At 36.8% G+C, this 17,747-nt stretch overlaps 1 protein-coding gene across 2 annotated transcripts in view; it reads right to left on the bottom strand.

Annotated features, from left to right (window-relative positions):
* CFAP299 (cilia and flagella associated protein 299) overlaps positions 1–17,747 on the bottom strand; it is a 628,891-nt gene that overhangs the window by 39,953 nt on the left and 571,191 nt on the right. The window lies entirely within an intron of this gene.

Raw genomic sequence — 17,747 nt, 5'->3', positions numbered from 1 at the left:
CTTTCATCTCCAGTGGGATCCAGTGTGTATTCAAAGGAGAAAAGATAGATGAGTCACATTCAGAGTGAGGAGCTAGGAGTCCAGCTCCATATTCGTTTGATGGATATTGAAAAATTCTGCTTATGACCTTATTTGTCAGGAAGGAATTTTGACCAGGATTATTGGTCTTGCTCTATAAGTTTGAAAGGGTATGTATAATTGTAATTGAAGTAACTTCAGTGCAAAATCCCGGGGTGGGGCTGGAGATGGAGAAGTGCATCACACAAGAGTAGTCTTTTGCATAGAGGAGGTTTTACAAGTCCAAATTTTTACTAAGAATTAAAAAAAAAAAAACAGGTTAGATAATTCTTTAAGAGAGAAGTTATGTTTGTGGCCTGTATTGTGGAGCTGGATGCGGTATCCTAGAAGGCCCATATACACTGGGGCACGTCAAACCCTGCCTATGCAAATGATCTGGGGTAGGCATCCTACTTTTGACACCTGAGGGAGTTAGGTTCATGTAAGAAAATTACAGCTCCCTTTGATTTTATCTGGATGGCGATCTTTGCAATAGTAGTATCTAACATTGGTCTGGAATTATAGACACAATAAATTTTCCTTTAATGAACTTGATGTCCTGATTCTATGTGAACCAGATAAACTTGGACCAAAACAATAGAAAATGATGCCCACCTAGTAATGAAATGATCCAAACATTGAACTTGTGAGTCATGGATTTGGCTCAGAGGGAAAATAGTTTCTCATGTAGCTTGGAAAATGAGAGAACTGCTTAACTTGAAGTAATGGATAATTCAATTTCACCTGAGGATCTCATACTAATAGCTGAAGATGGAAAATATTGCAATAGCCTGAAATTATAACAGAAAATTCTACCCATTTGAATTATAATGTGCTGAGAACTGCAGATGACTGCATTTCTGTCTTAGACATGATTGTGACCTGAGGCTAAATTCTTGAACTTCATGTACCACATTTGTCCAGTAAGTTGAATTAGAGGGTTGCATGGTAATTCAACATGGTTATTAAAACATATGGAGACTAAATACTGATATAATACATTGGATTATAACCTGAATTGTGGAATCTGGAAACCATTCTAACTAGGAATATTCTGTTTTGTAATTTGCTCCTTGTAGTATGCTTTAGGAATTAACATTTAGAACTAAATGTGCATTTACTGAAATAGTAAGAAAATAAATGCAAGTCCTCAGGGTTTTGGGTTCAGTGCCCAATTGTGGAAACTACAGACAGTCCCTGGCTTTTGCCCATACAATTTACAACCAACAGTTACACATGCTATTGTGTGTGGGCTCTTCCTTTACCCTCCTGATTGACAGAAGGGCTTGTGCTGCTGCTGGAGACCTCAGCCACATCACAGTCTACAGATCTTTTACTTCTACTTAGCTTCCTTATAGATGGACACTGTAAATAGAACTTACATCCTCAGAAACCACTTCCCTGAACCCAGAGTTTCCCCTGATTTAGGGGAAGCTGCTATTGAGGCAGCCCAGACACTGCCTGTAAGATTCCATCAGCCTCTCTTCCTTACCTATCCCCCTCTCTTCCTCTACTGGAGCTGGATTGTGACGCTTGTGCCTGAGTAGGGTAGGAAATTTTTTACCTTTAGGGTGGGAAAATTATGTTATTGGATATTATATATTATTAAATTATATTAGATATTATATTAGATATTAGATATAAACATTAGAACTTGTAAAATGTTTTTTACATAAAACCACTACTACAGATAAAAGACAGTTATCAGTTTGCCATTAAAAGTTTACAGACACCCACACACACACAACACACTACAGAAGTAATAGTATCATTGAATAGATCTGACTTCGATATGTAACATTGTTGGAAAAATACAGTAAATGTTTCTAATAGCCAGTTTGCAAACTTCTGGAATATAAATCATTTGTAAATTGGGGTCTACAAGGATAAGCTAGATATGATTAGTCATAAATTAGATTCTATCATTTGTTAGTTTTCCCCACCATTTTAAAGTGGGGGGAAAATTTACTTTGTTATTCATAGCCATGGAAACTAGAAATTTATCTCGTAATTAGAGTCAAGGCATGCAGTAACAAAAGAGATATAGGCAAAATGCTTGTTTTAGATGTGTTGTGAAATCAACTGAATCATCGTAGGTCAATTGGAGATTACCCAGGGTTATCCAGTTGCTTTATGAGTGCAATAGAAAACCAGGGCAATGTAAGATACCGACATTTAAGGTGAATAAATCAAAAAATCATGCTTGACTGGCATCTTCCTATCTTAAGAGAGGCTTTAAAAATATTTGCAAGGAGCAGAGCTAATGGTACAGCATGTAGCACTGAGCAGACATCACATTTAATTCTAGTTCTAACTGTGTCATTAATCTGGACAGGAAAGTATACCATTTCCTACCGACAATTTCTATATCTATATAGGAAAGCATCTGGAGTTGGTGATTTCTAAAGTCCCCTGGAATGCTATAATTTATGTTTTTGTCTAATGATTAATTTAGAGTAACAGTGGTGAATGGATTGCTACCCTAGGAAATTATACAGAACAGAAAATTGTGTGATGTATTCTGGAAGTTGTCTGTATTATGAAATGAGCAAAAGAATCATCTATTGTGTTTTTAGAGCCTATTTATGCTGTATGAAATCCTTCCTCAAAGCACAAAAGGCTCAGATTCTTTGGGAAATGTGCCATGGAAAGGAAATGAAAGCATTAGCCTGGCAACTGCTGGTGGTGACTATTGAACGATTTGGAGGCTTGTTTATCTGAAGGTTAGCCAAAATTCTGGTAAAGAATATGAGCTGGAGTTCCCTCAAACACAACATTTTATGTGAGGCTTCCAATACTTGTGTAAGTAATTACACAGAAGAATAGCTTCCCTTGAATTATTATGATATTTCTAATTCCTTTTCAAATCTAGAAACCAAAAGACATTCAAAATCTAAAACAGAGAAAATATTATTATTAGTTTTTCTTTTACCAAAGCAAGACTGACATGAGGATAGAATTTTGAAGGGTAATGCATTTGAGAAGCGACTAAATTCATCCATACTGACCATGTCATGTTTTGTCTAGACTTAGGTCTCCTGCCCAGATCTATTATCTGTAACACAGTTGTCTTTCAACAGCCTCCAGGACGTGGTTACTTGGATGTGCCACCTTCATCAGGAAACGCAAGTCCAAAACTTGCTCATCTTCTCCTCTTGAAAGCTATTTTTCCTTGCCCATTTCTTTTAGTATCACCCTGGCTAGAAATCTTGGAGTCAGCTTTGACTTTTCCCTTTCCATTCCTAATATCTTATACCCAGTTTGTCACCAGGCCTTTCCTTTCAGATAATTTCTTCCTTCCAAATGTTGCTCATAGTAACCATCTCCTCTCTACTGCTCCACACTTATCACTGTTGGGAAATGCTGGATTCCTTAACTTCCTAGCTGGTCTCCCTATTTCCACACTTTCTTTCCTTGAATACACAACACAAATTACTTCACCCCAGATTTTATTCCCTTGTATTTTATCAGTTACCTTTTCAAAAACCAATAATAGTTCCATCCTTACTCTTGAATTGAGTTGTAACTTGGCTGCTCAGCTAGACTTTCAATGTCTTTTATAACTTATTTTCTCCTAATTATATAATCCCAGCAACCATTATTCCCTTTCTGTTAGAATTTTCTGGAACCTGTCCTGGCTGAATTGAAAAATAAGGAATTTATTAAAGTATCAGAGGAAGAGTTACCAGAACTCACCCAAGGGATGAAAGTAGTTCAGGTTCCCTTCAGCTGGACTGTAGGTATCATAATATCTGGGTTCTTGGGCAGAGTCATTGCTCTGAATCTGCCCAAACACAGCTTGAAAACAAATGTCAGAAGGATCTTACTGATTCCATATAACTTAATTACATTTCAGGATAAAGTGCTACACTCTTTAAAGGAATACAAAAATATCCAGCACCCAAAAATGTAAAATCCACAATACCCAGTTCTAATCAATATACTAGATATACAAAGAAGTAGGAACATGTGATCCACAGCCAGAAGAAAATATCAATTAATGGTAATATACTCAAAAGTGACAAAGATGATGGGCCTAGTTTATAAAAGAGCCAGTATATATGTTTTAAATATGCTTAACAATGTACCTGGTAAAGAGAGAACATGGAAAATATGAAAATAACCCAAATGAAATTTTATAGAGAAAAAATATAGTATTGGAAATAAAAAATAAATTTGATGGAATTAATAGCAGATTAGACATTGCAGAAGGAAAAACAATACCAGTGAACTTGGAGACACGGCAATAGAAGCTATCCAAAAACACTTAACAGAAGCTCAGTGAGCTAACATAGGTGTAATTGGAGTTCTCAAAGGAGGTTAGGAGAGAGAGGGAGGATCCAGAGGGGATAGTAAAGAGGGAATTCAGAAAAAAATACTTGAAAAAATAGAGGCCTAAAATTTTCTAAACTTAGTCAACACTACAAGCCTGCAGCTGTAAGAGGCTCAATGAACTTCAAGTAGAAAACACATTAAAAAAAATATACCAAGGCAGCAATCCACTAAAAATTGTGGAAAATATACCAAATTGTAGAAAATCAGTGATGAAAAGAAAAATCTTAAAAACCAGAGAAAAAGATACATTATGTGCAGATTAAAAAAAGGGATAAGAATGATAGACAATATCTCATCAGAAACTATGTCTGCTAGAGAAAATGAAGTGACATCTTTAAAGTACCTAAGGGAAAAAAAAAAAATCTGTCAACCTAGAATTCTATACACAGTAAAAATATCTTTCAAAAATGAAGATGAAATAAAGATGCTTATAAAGATAATTGAGAGAAATTTCCAAACATTTTAAAACAACCCACAGATCAAAGAAAACAATCGCAAGAGCATTTAAAAAATACTTTAAATGAATAAAAGTGAAAACAAATATATAAAAACTTGTAGGATGAAGCTAAAGCAGTGCTTAGAGAAACAGCAATAAGTACTTATACTGGAAAAGAAAAAAGATCTCAAATCAATGATCTAAGAAAAAAAAGGAAATAATAAAGATAAAAGTGTACTTTTATCAGTAAAATTGAGGACAGAAGAATCACAGAGAGAAAAATCTATGAAATTAAAACCTTGCTCCATGAAAAGATCAATAAAATTGATAAGACTCCAGTTGGCTTGACCAAGAAAAAAGAAAGTAGACATATCCTACAGATAGTAAAGAGGATAATGAAGGACTATTATGAATAACTTTCTGTTAAATAAATTTAACAAATTAGATGAGACTGACAAGTTCCTTAAAAGACACAAACTGTCAGAGCTCAATTGAGGAGACAGGTAACCTGAAGAATCCTATATATATGCTCATTCAGAGATGCTCACGGCCTTCATCATATTCAAGTAGTAAAAAATATAAAGTCAATTGGTAAAATAGATTTGGATTCACAGCCACCACTCTAGATATATGTTTTAAGTAAGTGTTTACAGGTTTTGCATTTGGAAAATTGGGGAGAATTGTGAGAATTAACAGAAACTCCTTCTATAACTCTGGGTTTCAGAACCATTCAGCCTCTGTCAAAATTGGGAAGCCCCCTGCCCAAATAGGAAGCTGCCTCTACAATTCCAGTTCCCTCTACCCCTTTCAGAGCCATAGTTCACGCTCCCAAACTGGATGCTTACCACCCACCTCCCTCTCCATAAACACACATCCAAACTGAAGTAGGGAAACCTATTTCTCAGAGTCTAGCTGTACTGGAGTCTAAGCAATGTGATTTTTAGCTCCAGATTCCATAGCACATTAAGGCATATTAAATGGAAGCTGGAACCAAAAACAAATGAGCCAGTCCAAAGTGTTCACCACAATTCTTCAGCTCACCTTGAAGTAGTGACTGGCTAGTCTCTTCCCTGCTTCTCACATGTAATTTATTTTCTTCTTTCTCATTTGGGATCTCTCTCTTGCTACCTTCCAACCTTTCTCTCTCACTTACTGTCAAGTCCTTCTTTATTCTTATCTGGATCCTTACTATCTTTCCAAGCCTAGCTCCAGCCCTTCTTTCTGACAATACTGCTCCTAGACCCAGGGAAGCAGGGCTTACATATCAGGGGCCCCAATTCTTTGGAGTGCCCTTCTAAAAAAATGTCAAAATACCCTTACAGTGGTACTTAGTGGTGGAGATCAACTGTGGTAGGCAGTGCTGTATGGGTGGAGAATCAGACCACCAAGACCTATGTTTTCCCTGGTCCCCGTTTTCCCCCTTGAAGGTCCTCTCTGACCCTCCCTTATCCCTAACTCATGCTTGTGGGATCCACCAGAAGACTCGAGGAGCTCTAGGCTTCATACTTTCAGAGTCTTCCTAGACCCAGTAGCTGGATCCTCTAGCATGAGATCACAAGAGATTGTGCTGCTAAGACTGGGGATGAAGTTGATTTTGAGTGAGCCTCACTTATGTCTGACACAGGAAGTATTCAGGACACCAGGTTACCCCTGATGGATGTGTCAACTTTCTCTGTCTGTTAGGATTGCAGCCCTGCTCAGGTCTACAGCACGCTATGGCCTCCACAGGTCCCACGCAATGAAGAAGGCAGTGTTCCAGGACTGGTCATGTCTATCCTCTCCAAGGGCTTTCAACACTGTTGCTCAACTGTGCCAATTAGCTTTTCCGATTGATGTTCTCTCTTGACTCTGACTAATAAGATGACATATTGTTCGCCTAGGTCTGTCTTAGGTCATATGGATCTAGGGTTGTACTTTCTTCATTCCCACTGACCATGAGTCCCTTGCCTGTCTCCTGATAAAGACAGGTGTGTGGTGATAATCTGATGCCCAGGTATTCTCTAACTGCAGCCTAAATATTAATTATGCTGGTGGAGGTAGAATAAGTTCTTGGAGAAGTAGCACTGTATCTTACTTTTCTTTTGCATTTTCACTGCATCTAGCTCTATTAGGCACTAGCATGCCATTACTGTTGTATGTTTGTTTGTTTTTTCTCTGACAGATTGAAAGGTCCACAGAATACTTAATCTCAATAAATCAAACATTTCATTCAGGGGATCAAATGCTTAATATTTTCTTTGAAAAAAGAAGCTATTAAATAATGTTGGCATATTGCCTTGAGGTCAGCATTCCTTAAATTAAAAAAAGGAAAATACGCATTTTTTTCTTTAGATAATTCCAGCCAAATTCTGCTTTTGAAATAGAGTTCTATGTCAGTTATGTCACAGACTAAACCATTTTGCATGGTATAAAAAAAGACCGAGTAAATAGACACAGGTTTCTTGAATGTAAAACAAGTGCCTCTTCCTTTTTTTGTAAATCATTTTCCCTTTCAAGAAGTACTTCTTATGGCATTATGTTGATCCTGACAGAAGCAATTCTAATTTCCTTCCTCTGGTATGTGGTATGGTTTTAAAGGTTGGTGTGATGTGCTTTGGTATGACATGAAAGTTATCATGAGATTTATGGAATTGACCAGCATCTTATTGCAGCCAGATTTTTTCCTAACAACCTAAGCGTGACATCAATTTGGATGATGAATGTACTCAACTTAAATTTCTTTTTAGCATACAGACAAATAAATGGTAAAAAAAAAAAAAAAAAAAAAAAAAAAATCTGCCATTTGGAATAGATACCTGGTTCCGAATCTATCCAACACCTGTGTTGGTCATAAAATTAAACCAAAAAATGTTTTGATTCTCTTTCTTCTTTAATCAACACATTCACTAGTATATTTGATATGAAAATTCTTGTAAAACCAATTTGTATTTATGTCAGAATAATGTCTTCAGAAATGAGTTTGGCAGAATAGAATGGGAGGAGTGTATGAGTGAAAAAGATGGGAAAGGTTAGAAAAAAGAGTGATTGCAATAGAAAAGGAGATATTTTATATATAAGATGGCTTAAAAAAAACAAAATAGAGCAAAAACTTTAAATAATGGATCTGACCAGAGGCAGAGAAACAAAAAAGGAACAAACCACTTATGTTTCATTTTATTTAGATACTCTTGAAGTGCTCAATTGTAAATGTATAAATACTTTAAATATAAATACTTATTTTAAGAATAAAATGTTAAGTTTGGGATGAGTCAAAAAACTGAAAGCCAAAGATTAGGAAAAGTTTGTAAGATAAAGTGTTACTGAACATTTATTAAATTATCCAAATTGCTTTTTTTTTTTTAAATTTGGAAGCACTTCTAGTAATCTATCTTGAGGACTAGAGAGGGTGGTACAAATCTTGCAGAGAACTCTGACTTTATATTTCCCAGACTATTTTACTTTTAGAGTAGAAAATGATAAAACTGACCATTTTAGTTAAGTCAATAACTTATGTAAAATAAACTGTCTATTTGGAGATAAAGTTCAGATGTAAATTTTGGTGTGCTAATCTGCTGGGCTAAGAGGACTTTATGTGATCAAACATATATTTAGTTATTCTGAAACTTTTCCTTGCATAGTGAATTTAGATGTAAATATCAATTTGTGGACTTTTTAAAGTATGAATTAATTCAAGCAACTGTTATTAAAAACTTAGTTAATAGCAGGTTGTTTGAATTCCATTTATGGTTTTCAAAAATTCAATTATTTGACTAAATTGAACCATTTAAAAAACCTGTTTTCGTTGCAAGCCTGCTTCAGAAATTGAATAGAGAGTTTAAAGCACGCTGTTTTCTAAATTTTACATAGGCCATTTTTTCCTTTTAAAATCACAGAGATTTTATTTATCGTTTTGGAATACTGAAATGAAATAACTTGTAAAAATGAATAAGAATTTAAAAATTACGGTAATTTCTCTTTCCACTTGAAGTTTAAGAAAGGCAAGGCATAATAAAAAAAACTTTCTCAGAATGAAAAATTTACAGCAGCAAGGCATACAATGTACATCAACTTTAAATGTTTCCTGGGACTCTAAAATACATATTACTGGTATGCATTCCTTTGGAATCATTAGACCATTACATAATAGATTCATTTTTCATATCTGTTTAGAACAGCTAATTATGAATTTATCATTAAGATTGTCACAATTAAATTACAAATTTTAATCTGGTGCCATAGCTGGAAGGAAAGTAAATCTTGTAACAAATATCCAGATAAATTCTAGAAAATACTGAACCCTTTTTTAATGCAACCATGAACTAGCTCAAGCACTTGCTAAAGTTTGGTGACTATTGAACAAAATACAGTTAATTTTTAGTATTCAAGTAGTAAAAAATATAAAGTCAATTGGTAAAATAGATTTGGATTCACAGCCACAACTCTAGATGTATGTTTTAAGTAAGTGTTTACAGGTTTTGCATTTGGAAAATTGGGGAGAATTGTGAGAATTAACGAAGTTGTGTATATATTTGGTAGAGTAAAAAGACTTTACCATGCTATGAGACTTTCCAGAAGTTTGGGTCATAATGTCAGCATCAGGGCATGACTCTCATTACCTGAGGGCTCAAATCAGGTGGGACTAAGGCAGAATGTGAGTTCATATATGTGTTTGTGCGCACACATGCACGTTAATGTGTGTATGTTTAAATTTATATTTATTTATATATTTTTGGCTGTGTTGGGTCTTCGTTTCTGTGCGAGAGCTTTCTCTAGTTGCGGCAAGTGCGGCCACTCTTCATCGCGGTGCGCGGGCCTCTCACTATCGTGGCCTCTCTTTTTGCGGAGCACAGGCTCCAGACGCGCAGGCTCAGTAGTTGTGGCTCACGGGCCTAGTTGCTCCGCGGCATGTGGGATCTTCCCAGACCAGGGCTCGAACCCGTGTCCCCTGCATTAGCAGGCAGATTCTCAACCACTGCGCCACCAGGGAAGCCCTGTGTGTATGTTTAAAATGCATTTTCAAACATTTGCATTAGATCCAGTTATATTTTTGGTATAGATCATGCACAAGAGTAAAGTGGTGATGAAAGAGGTGAGCATTAACACCTAAAGATAACTTCAATGAACTTGCAAACTGCTTCAGAAAATATGTCAATTGACAATCTGAACAACCTTAGTGATATTACACAAGGTATAGTACACCAATACCAACAAGGCAATTTGGCTTGCACACTTACTTCCAAAGGACATTTTAATCTGGAGATGTAATGAGAATCAGCCCTTAAAGAAATGCTTTCTCTCTCCTGAGTCTAATGTGTAGGGGCAGGTGCATCACCAAAGCAAAGTATGGAAAAATAAAATCCTGGCATGGGAGCAACTCTATCTTGGATCACTTCTCCACTAATTTTTCCCAAACCTTGTTACTTAAGCAGGTAGGAATGTCATGCTAAACCCATATTCTCAAAATATTAAACAAAGAAGCGGTGGAGAACAAAACTTGAACTCAAAAAATATTCTTAAAGTTTAAACTCTATGGGACATCCTATCAGCAAAATAAATTAAGCGTACTTTGTGTTTTGCGGCTGTTTTCACAGCGTTGATAAATGTAACCCGCAGGATTTGTCCACTACCTGCAGTCAAGTCATCGTCATGTTTCAGTTGAGACACTTTACATCTGTATAAGTGTCTCAACTGAAACACCAGAGTTCATTACACACTCGCTAACAGTGACTACTGGGGACCATTGAAAAAGTAGTAGAAGCGTTTGTGAGAACTGAGAAATTCCAACACCAATGAACAAGACACTTCAGGCTCCCTGAAGCAAAGTTTGAAACCATTTTGCATTTGCCTGTTAATCTCAAGATGAAAAAGCATGATGAAAAATTGCAAGGACGAGCCCTTTGCCACAGGGAAACTGCATTGAAAGCTAACGGTAACTAAAAGAACCGTTTCTCCACTGCAGCAACAAGGTGATGGGGCATGAGCTCCCTTAAGCCTCCTGGCAGGTTTCTCCTGGTGAACTTGATGCATTTTTGGCAACCTTTCTGGGTGAGGGAGATTCAGTGTAAAAACACTGTCAGGAGATTTTCTTTGAGTACTAAGAATATTACTGCCGTGTACATCCAAGTCTTTAGAATTTTAGTCTTTTTAAAAAAGATATATTTTCTGGTTAAAAACTATTTTAGTGATTAGAAGGAACAATGGAAAGCAGCCCAGCAGTCTCCGTTGAGGAGCGGGAATTAGATGGCAGTCCTTATCTATGGGCAAACTCACCAGTAAGTTTGGTTTAATAGCTGTTTTCCTTTATTCCTGGCTTTTTTCACTGAACGGACTAGATTCAAATATAGTAACCATTAACTTGATGGACTGAAATGATCAAATAATTGAAATGATAAAAGTTGGTTGGCAAGTAGTACATAGGTTTGCATTGTAACCAAGGAGTGTTCTTTTAGTGTAATTAAGCATTTCCATTTATTCCCAATTTAAAGAAATGGGGAACTTTAATTTAAAAAGTATGGGGAGTGGGAGTACTGTGTCTTTTAAAAATTGTTTCAACTTATAAAATTTTGATCATGTCTTTATTACAAACTCATGTAGAATTTCATTATCTCACACATACTTTTAAAATATCATAAAGCTGGATATTCTAACAACAGCCTATCATATTGCAAAACCATTTTGTATTCATCTCCCACCGTACAATGCTTTTTTCCTCATATTTAGCAGACAGCTTTTATCACCTGTGACAAAGGCTTAAGATACTCATGTTTGCTTCTTATGACACATATCACCTCACCGGCTTCCCTGAGGATCAATATCGGTTTTACTGCGTATCAAAAGATTCACTTCTTCTCACTAAGATGTATACGTGGATGATTTTTATTATTAGGCTTTTGTCCCAAATTCCAGTGCATTCTCTTGAGAGCTAGGCTGAACCATGGATGGCTTTCCTAGACCAGGTTGACTTAAGGCCTATAAAAAACATGCTGAACAGCCTCCTTGTTCCTTTTATCTTGGCCTGGTCTCCAATATAGGTTTCTCCAGATATTGCCACACCAATTGTGAGGAAAGGCAAAGCCCAAGGAAAAGTCCTTCAAGGAAAATGAGGGGGAAAAGAGCATTCCCTTAACTAGGGTATGAAACAAAAAGATGAAATTATCCAATGTAGAGCTTCTTAAAGCGTTCCCCATAGCATCCAAGCAAAAGGACCCTACCTGCCAATCTGACCAGGACCTTGGGGTGGGATGGGGTGGAGAGAGGCAGGTGTCTTTATGTCGTTACTGCAGCAGGCCTCACTCATTGACTTGCCAATATGCACTCCACAACTCTAAAAATAGTTGAAGCTGTTCCCACCTGACTTTGAACCATGTTCTGAGATGAATTGCTTGGATTCAGGGTTCCTCAGACCAAACATGTCATTCCTCCAATTGAATTGCAGGATTAAGCCAGATAACACTTAGCATCATGCTTGGCAGAGAGCAATGAAGGCAACATTTCCAAAAACGATACACTTGAAACTGCGAAACCTTCAATTTTACTTTAAATCCATAGATAATTAGCTAACTGCATTGCACATGTATTGCTCTAAGTAGAATCTAAAGCACACAAGTATGTCATATGAATCATTTCAAAATAATATTACCTCTATGAAGTGTATTGCCAAATAAAAAGTGATAGAGTTTCTACTAAGTAAATGTGTCTTTGGGCAATTCAGAAATGTCTCTCTATGCTCCTGATTAAGTATAAATTTAAGTTTAACTTTATTTTTCTATGAATCCCTGTATAAGTGCAGGGAATAATAAAAATTTCTTGAGACTAATGACTATGTGTTACACTGCTGTGTATGTTACAGATAATCAAAATTATTTAATGGGTTTCACTGAATTGACTGATAGATGCCTCTCAGATATATGTTTGAGGAACTTCCTTACAACAAATGAAATAATTACAAACAGTCCCCAACTTAACGATGCTTTAACTTACAAGTTTTCGACTTTATAATGGTGTGAAAGTGACACGCATTCTGCAGAAACTGTACTTTGAATTCTGAATTTGGATCTTTTCTTGGGCTGGTGATATGCAGTATGATACTCTCTCATAATGCTGGGCATTGGCAGTGGCAGCAGCCACAGCTCCCCGTCAGCCATGTGGTCACAAGTACATATGGATAAACCACCCATATGCTTACAATCATTCTGTACCCATACAACCATTATTTTTCACTTTCAGTATAGTATTCGATAAATTATGTGAGATATTTGACACTTTATCATAAAATAGGCTCTCTGATAGATGATTTTGCCCAACTGTAGGCTACTGTTAAATCAGCAGTCCCCAACCTTTTTGGCACCAGGGGCCGGTTTTGTGGAAGACAGTCTTTCCACAGACCAGGGTGGGGGATGGTTTCAGGATGATTCAAGTGCATTACATGTATTGTGCACTTTATTTCTATTATTATTATTACATTGTAATATATAATGAAATAATTATATAACTCATCATAATGCAGCATCAGTGGGAGCCCTGAGCTTGTTTTCACTTGCCACTCACTGATAGGGTTTTGATATGAGTCTGCAAGCAATTGATTTATTATGGTCTTTGTGCAGTCAAACCTCTCTGCTAATGATAATCTATATTTCCAGCCACTCCCCAGCGCTAGCATCACTGCCTCAGTTCCAGCTCACATCAGACATTAGATTCGCATAAGGAGCACACCACCTAGATCCCTCATATGTGCAGTTCACAGTAGGATTTGCACTCCTATGAGAATCTAATGCCGCCGCTGATCTGACAGGAGGCGGAGCTCAGGCAGTAATACGAACAATGGGGAGCGGCTGTAAATACAGGTGAAGCTTTGCTTCCTCGCTTGCCACTCACCTCCTGCTGTGTGGCCCAGGGGTTGGGGGCCCCCTGTGTTAAATGTTTTGAGCAGTTTAAGGTAGGCTAGGCTAAGCCATAATGTTTGGTAGGTTAGGTGTATTGATGCATTTTTAATTACAATATTTTTAATTTACGATTGGTTTATGGGGATATAACCACATTATAAGTTGAGGAAGATCTGTGCTCTAAAAAAGAATTTACTAGAGCAATTGAAATAATCTTGTATGACAGCATTATTCAAATTTTGAAAATACCTGTATTAGGATCTACATAATTATGTGTACCTATATTGATATCAATTTTGCTATTGCTAATTATATATCTTCACAGATAAAGGAATACTAGAAGGAAATATCAAAATAATAACAGTAATATCTTGGAGTGATAAAATTATGGATGATTTTAACTTTCTTTATACTTTTGTATACTATTTGTCTTCACTAAAGGTAAATTATCTTTATAATTACAACCAAAATAAGGGTTATGATAAGAACACTTATGAAAATAAGGGTTACGATAAGAACACCTAGGAAAAGTTCTTTGTATTTGATTTTAATTTTTTTTCTATGTAACTGTGATAGAACTAGAAATCTGCCTTCTGGATAATAAATAGAGGTAAACTTCTCCCTTTTCCGTTCCCCAATTTCTCTTGAATTTTAGGTTCTTTGTTGGACCACTAGGAAAAATCTCTCCTTTGGCTATGCAGACCAATGATATACGGTCATGGGCAACACCAACACTGAGGATTTCTTACCCTTGACACATCTGCAGACAGACATGTGATTTGAATTCTGAGGTCTGGGTGTCCCAGTGGGGCAACAGCTGTCAAAATGAAAGATGTTTTGTAACATTCCATAGTCTCCTCTATCCAAAAATGTAGGAACTTTCAATATCATCTCACCAAAGATTTAGGTTTTCCCACTTAGTCTTTGTCAATAAATTCATTTAAAAGGCTTATCTTTGACTGAAGATTCCTAAGAGTCTAGTAAATCATGATGACCTGGTTATAGTGTAATGCTTTATATGAAATTATGCCAAAATATTGAAATAATCTCAATTTATTTGAAGCATAATATTCACTGATGATTATTTATAATATGTATACATAAATGGCATATTTATGTGTAAATGTAATTCAATAATCCATTACCATAATGTCCTATATACAGGTATAGCTCAGAGATATTTCAAGTTTGGTTCCAGACCATCAAAATAAAGCAAATATCACAATAAAGCAAGTTATATAAATTTTTTGATTTCCCAGGGCATATAAAAGTTATGTTTATACTATACTGTATTCTATTAAGTGTGCAATAGCATGTCTTCAAAAAGTGTGTCTTCAAAGTGTGCATAAAACAACGTACATACCTTAATTTAAAAATATTTTTTTGCTAATGCTCATAGCAGCACTATTTACAAGAGCCAAGACATGGAAACAACCCAAGTGTGCATCAACAGATGACTGGCTTAAGATGTGGTACATATATATACAATGGAATATTACTCAGCCATAAAAGAGAATGAAATATTGCCATTTGTGGCAACATGGATGATCTTAGAGAATATTATACTTAGTGAAATAAATCAGAGAATACAAATACTATATGATATCATTTATATGTGGAATCTAAAAAAAGAATAAAAATGAATCTACATACAAAACAGAAACAGACTCAGAGACATAGAAAACAAACTTATGGTTACCAAAGGGGAGAGGGAAAGGAGAGGGGCAAATTAGGAGTATGGCATTAACACATACAAACTACTATACATAAAATAGATGAGGAACAAGGATTTATTGTATAGCACAGCGAACTATATTCAATAACTTGTAATAACCTATAACGGAATATAATCAGGAAAAAAACCCTGAAACACTTCGTTGTATACCTGAAACTAACACAACATTGTAAATCAACTATACTTCAATAAAAAGTAAATAAATAAAGTAGTAGGATTTTTAAAAAAATGTTTTTTGCCTAAAAATGCTATCATCCATCTAAGCCTTCGGCAAGTTGTAATCATTTTGCAACAGTAACATCAAAAACCACTGATCACAGATCACCATAACAAATATAAAAATAATGAAAAAGTTTGATATATTGTGAGAATTACCAAACTGTGACACAGAGACACGAAGTGAGCACATACTGTTGGGAAAATGGTGTTAATTGACACGGTGGGTACAGTGTTGCCATAAAACTTATATTTGTAAAAAATGCAATAGCTGCAAAGCACAACAAAATGAGGTATGGAGATTGGTTCAAGATGGCAGAGTAGAAGGACGTGTGCTCTCTCCCTCTTGCGAGAGCACCAGAATCACAACTAACTGCTGAAAAATCATTGACAGGAAGACACTGGAACTCACCAAAAAAGATACCCCAAATCAAAAGACAAAGAAGCTGCAAAGAGACAGTAGGAGGGGTGCAATCACAATAAAATCAAATCCCATAACCACTGGGTGGGTGACTCACAAACTGGAGAACAATTATACCACAGAAATCCACCCACTGGAGTGAAGGTTCTGAGCCCCACCTCAGGCTTCCCAACCTGGGGGTCCAGCAATGGGAGAAGGAATTCCCAGAGAATCAGACTTTGAAGGCCAGCAGAATTTGAATGCAGGACTTCGACAGGACTGGGGGAAACAGAGACTCCACTCTTGGAGGGCACACACAAAGTAGTGTATGCATGAGGACCCAGGGGGAAGGAGCAGTGACCCCATAGGAGACTGAACCAGACCTACCTGCTGGTGTTGGAGGGTCTCCTGCAGAGGCAAGGGGTGGCTGTGGCTCACCGCAGGGACAGGGACACTGGCAGTGGAGATTCTGGGAGGTGCTCCTTGGCATAAGCTTTCTTGGAGTCTGCCATTGGCCCCACTGAGGAGCCTCTATTCTCTAAGGCTGGGTCACTTCAGGCCAAAGAGGGAGGGAACTCAGACCCACCCATCAGCAGGAAAGTGGATTAAAGTTTTATTGAGCTCTGCACACAGGAGCAACACCCAGCTCTACCCACCACCAGTCCCTCCCATCAGGAAGCTTGCACAGGCCTCTTAGATAGCCTCATCCACTAGAGGGCAGACAGCAGAAACAAGAAGAACTACAATCCTGCAGCCTGTGGAATGAAAAACACATTCACAGAAAGATAGACAAGATGAAAAGGCAGAGGGCTATGTACCAGATGAAGGAACAAGATAAAACCCCAGAAAAACAACTAAATGAAGTGGAGATAGGCAACCTTCCAGAAAAAGAATTCAGAATAATGATAGTGAAGATGATCCAGGACCTCGGAAAAAGAATGGAAGCAAAGATGGAGAAGATGCAAGAAATGTTTAACAAAGACCTGGAAGAATTAAAGAACAAACACCTAGAAGAGTTAAAGAACAAACAAACAGACATGAATACAATAACTGAAATGAAGAATACACTAGAAGGAATCAGTAGCAGAATAGCTGAGGCAGAAGAACGGATAAGTGACCTGGAAGACAGAATGGTGGAATTCACTGCCGTGGAAAAGAATAAAGGAAAAAGAATGAAACGAAATGAAGGCAGCCTAAGAGAACTCTGGGATAACATTAAACACATGAACATTCACATTATAGGGGTCCCAGAAGGAGAAGGGAAAGAGAAAGAACCCAAGAAAATATTTGAAGAGATTACAGTCGAAAACTTCCCTAACATGGGAAAGGAAATAGCCACCCAAGTCCAGGAAGTGCAGAGACTCCCAGGCAGGATAAACCCAAGGATAAACACACTGAGACACATAGGAATAAGGTTGACAAAAAGTAAAGACAAAGAAAAATTATTAAAAGCAATGAGGGAAAAATGACAAATAACATACAAGGGAACTCCCATAAGGTTAAGAGCTGATTTCTCATCAGAAACTCTATAAGCCAGAAGGGAGTGGCACGATATATTTAAAGTGATGAAAGGGAAGAACCTAAAACTAAGATTACTCTACCCAGCAAGGATCTCATTCAGATTTGATGGAGAAATCAAAAGCTGTACAGACAAGCAAAAGCTAAGAAAATTCAGCACCACCAAACCAGCTCTATAACAAATGCTAA

The sequence above is a fragment of the Eubalaena glacialis genome, chromosome 5 (assembly GCF_028564815.1).
Source record: "Eubalaena glacialis isolate mEubGla1 chromosome 5, mEubGla1.1.hap2.+ XY, whole genome shotgun sequence".
NCBI lineage: Eukaryota > Metazoa > Chordata > Mammalia > Artiodactyla > Balaenidae > Eubalaena > Eubalaena glacialis.
The sequence above is the reverse complement of the archived record's forward strand: the minus strand, read 5'-3'. Positions and strand labels throughout refer to the sequence as shown.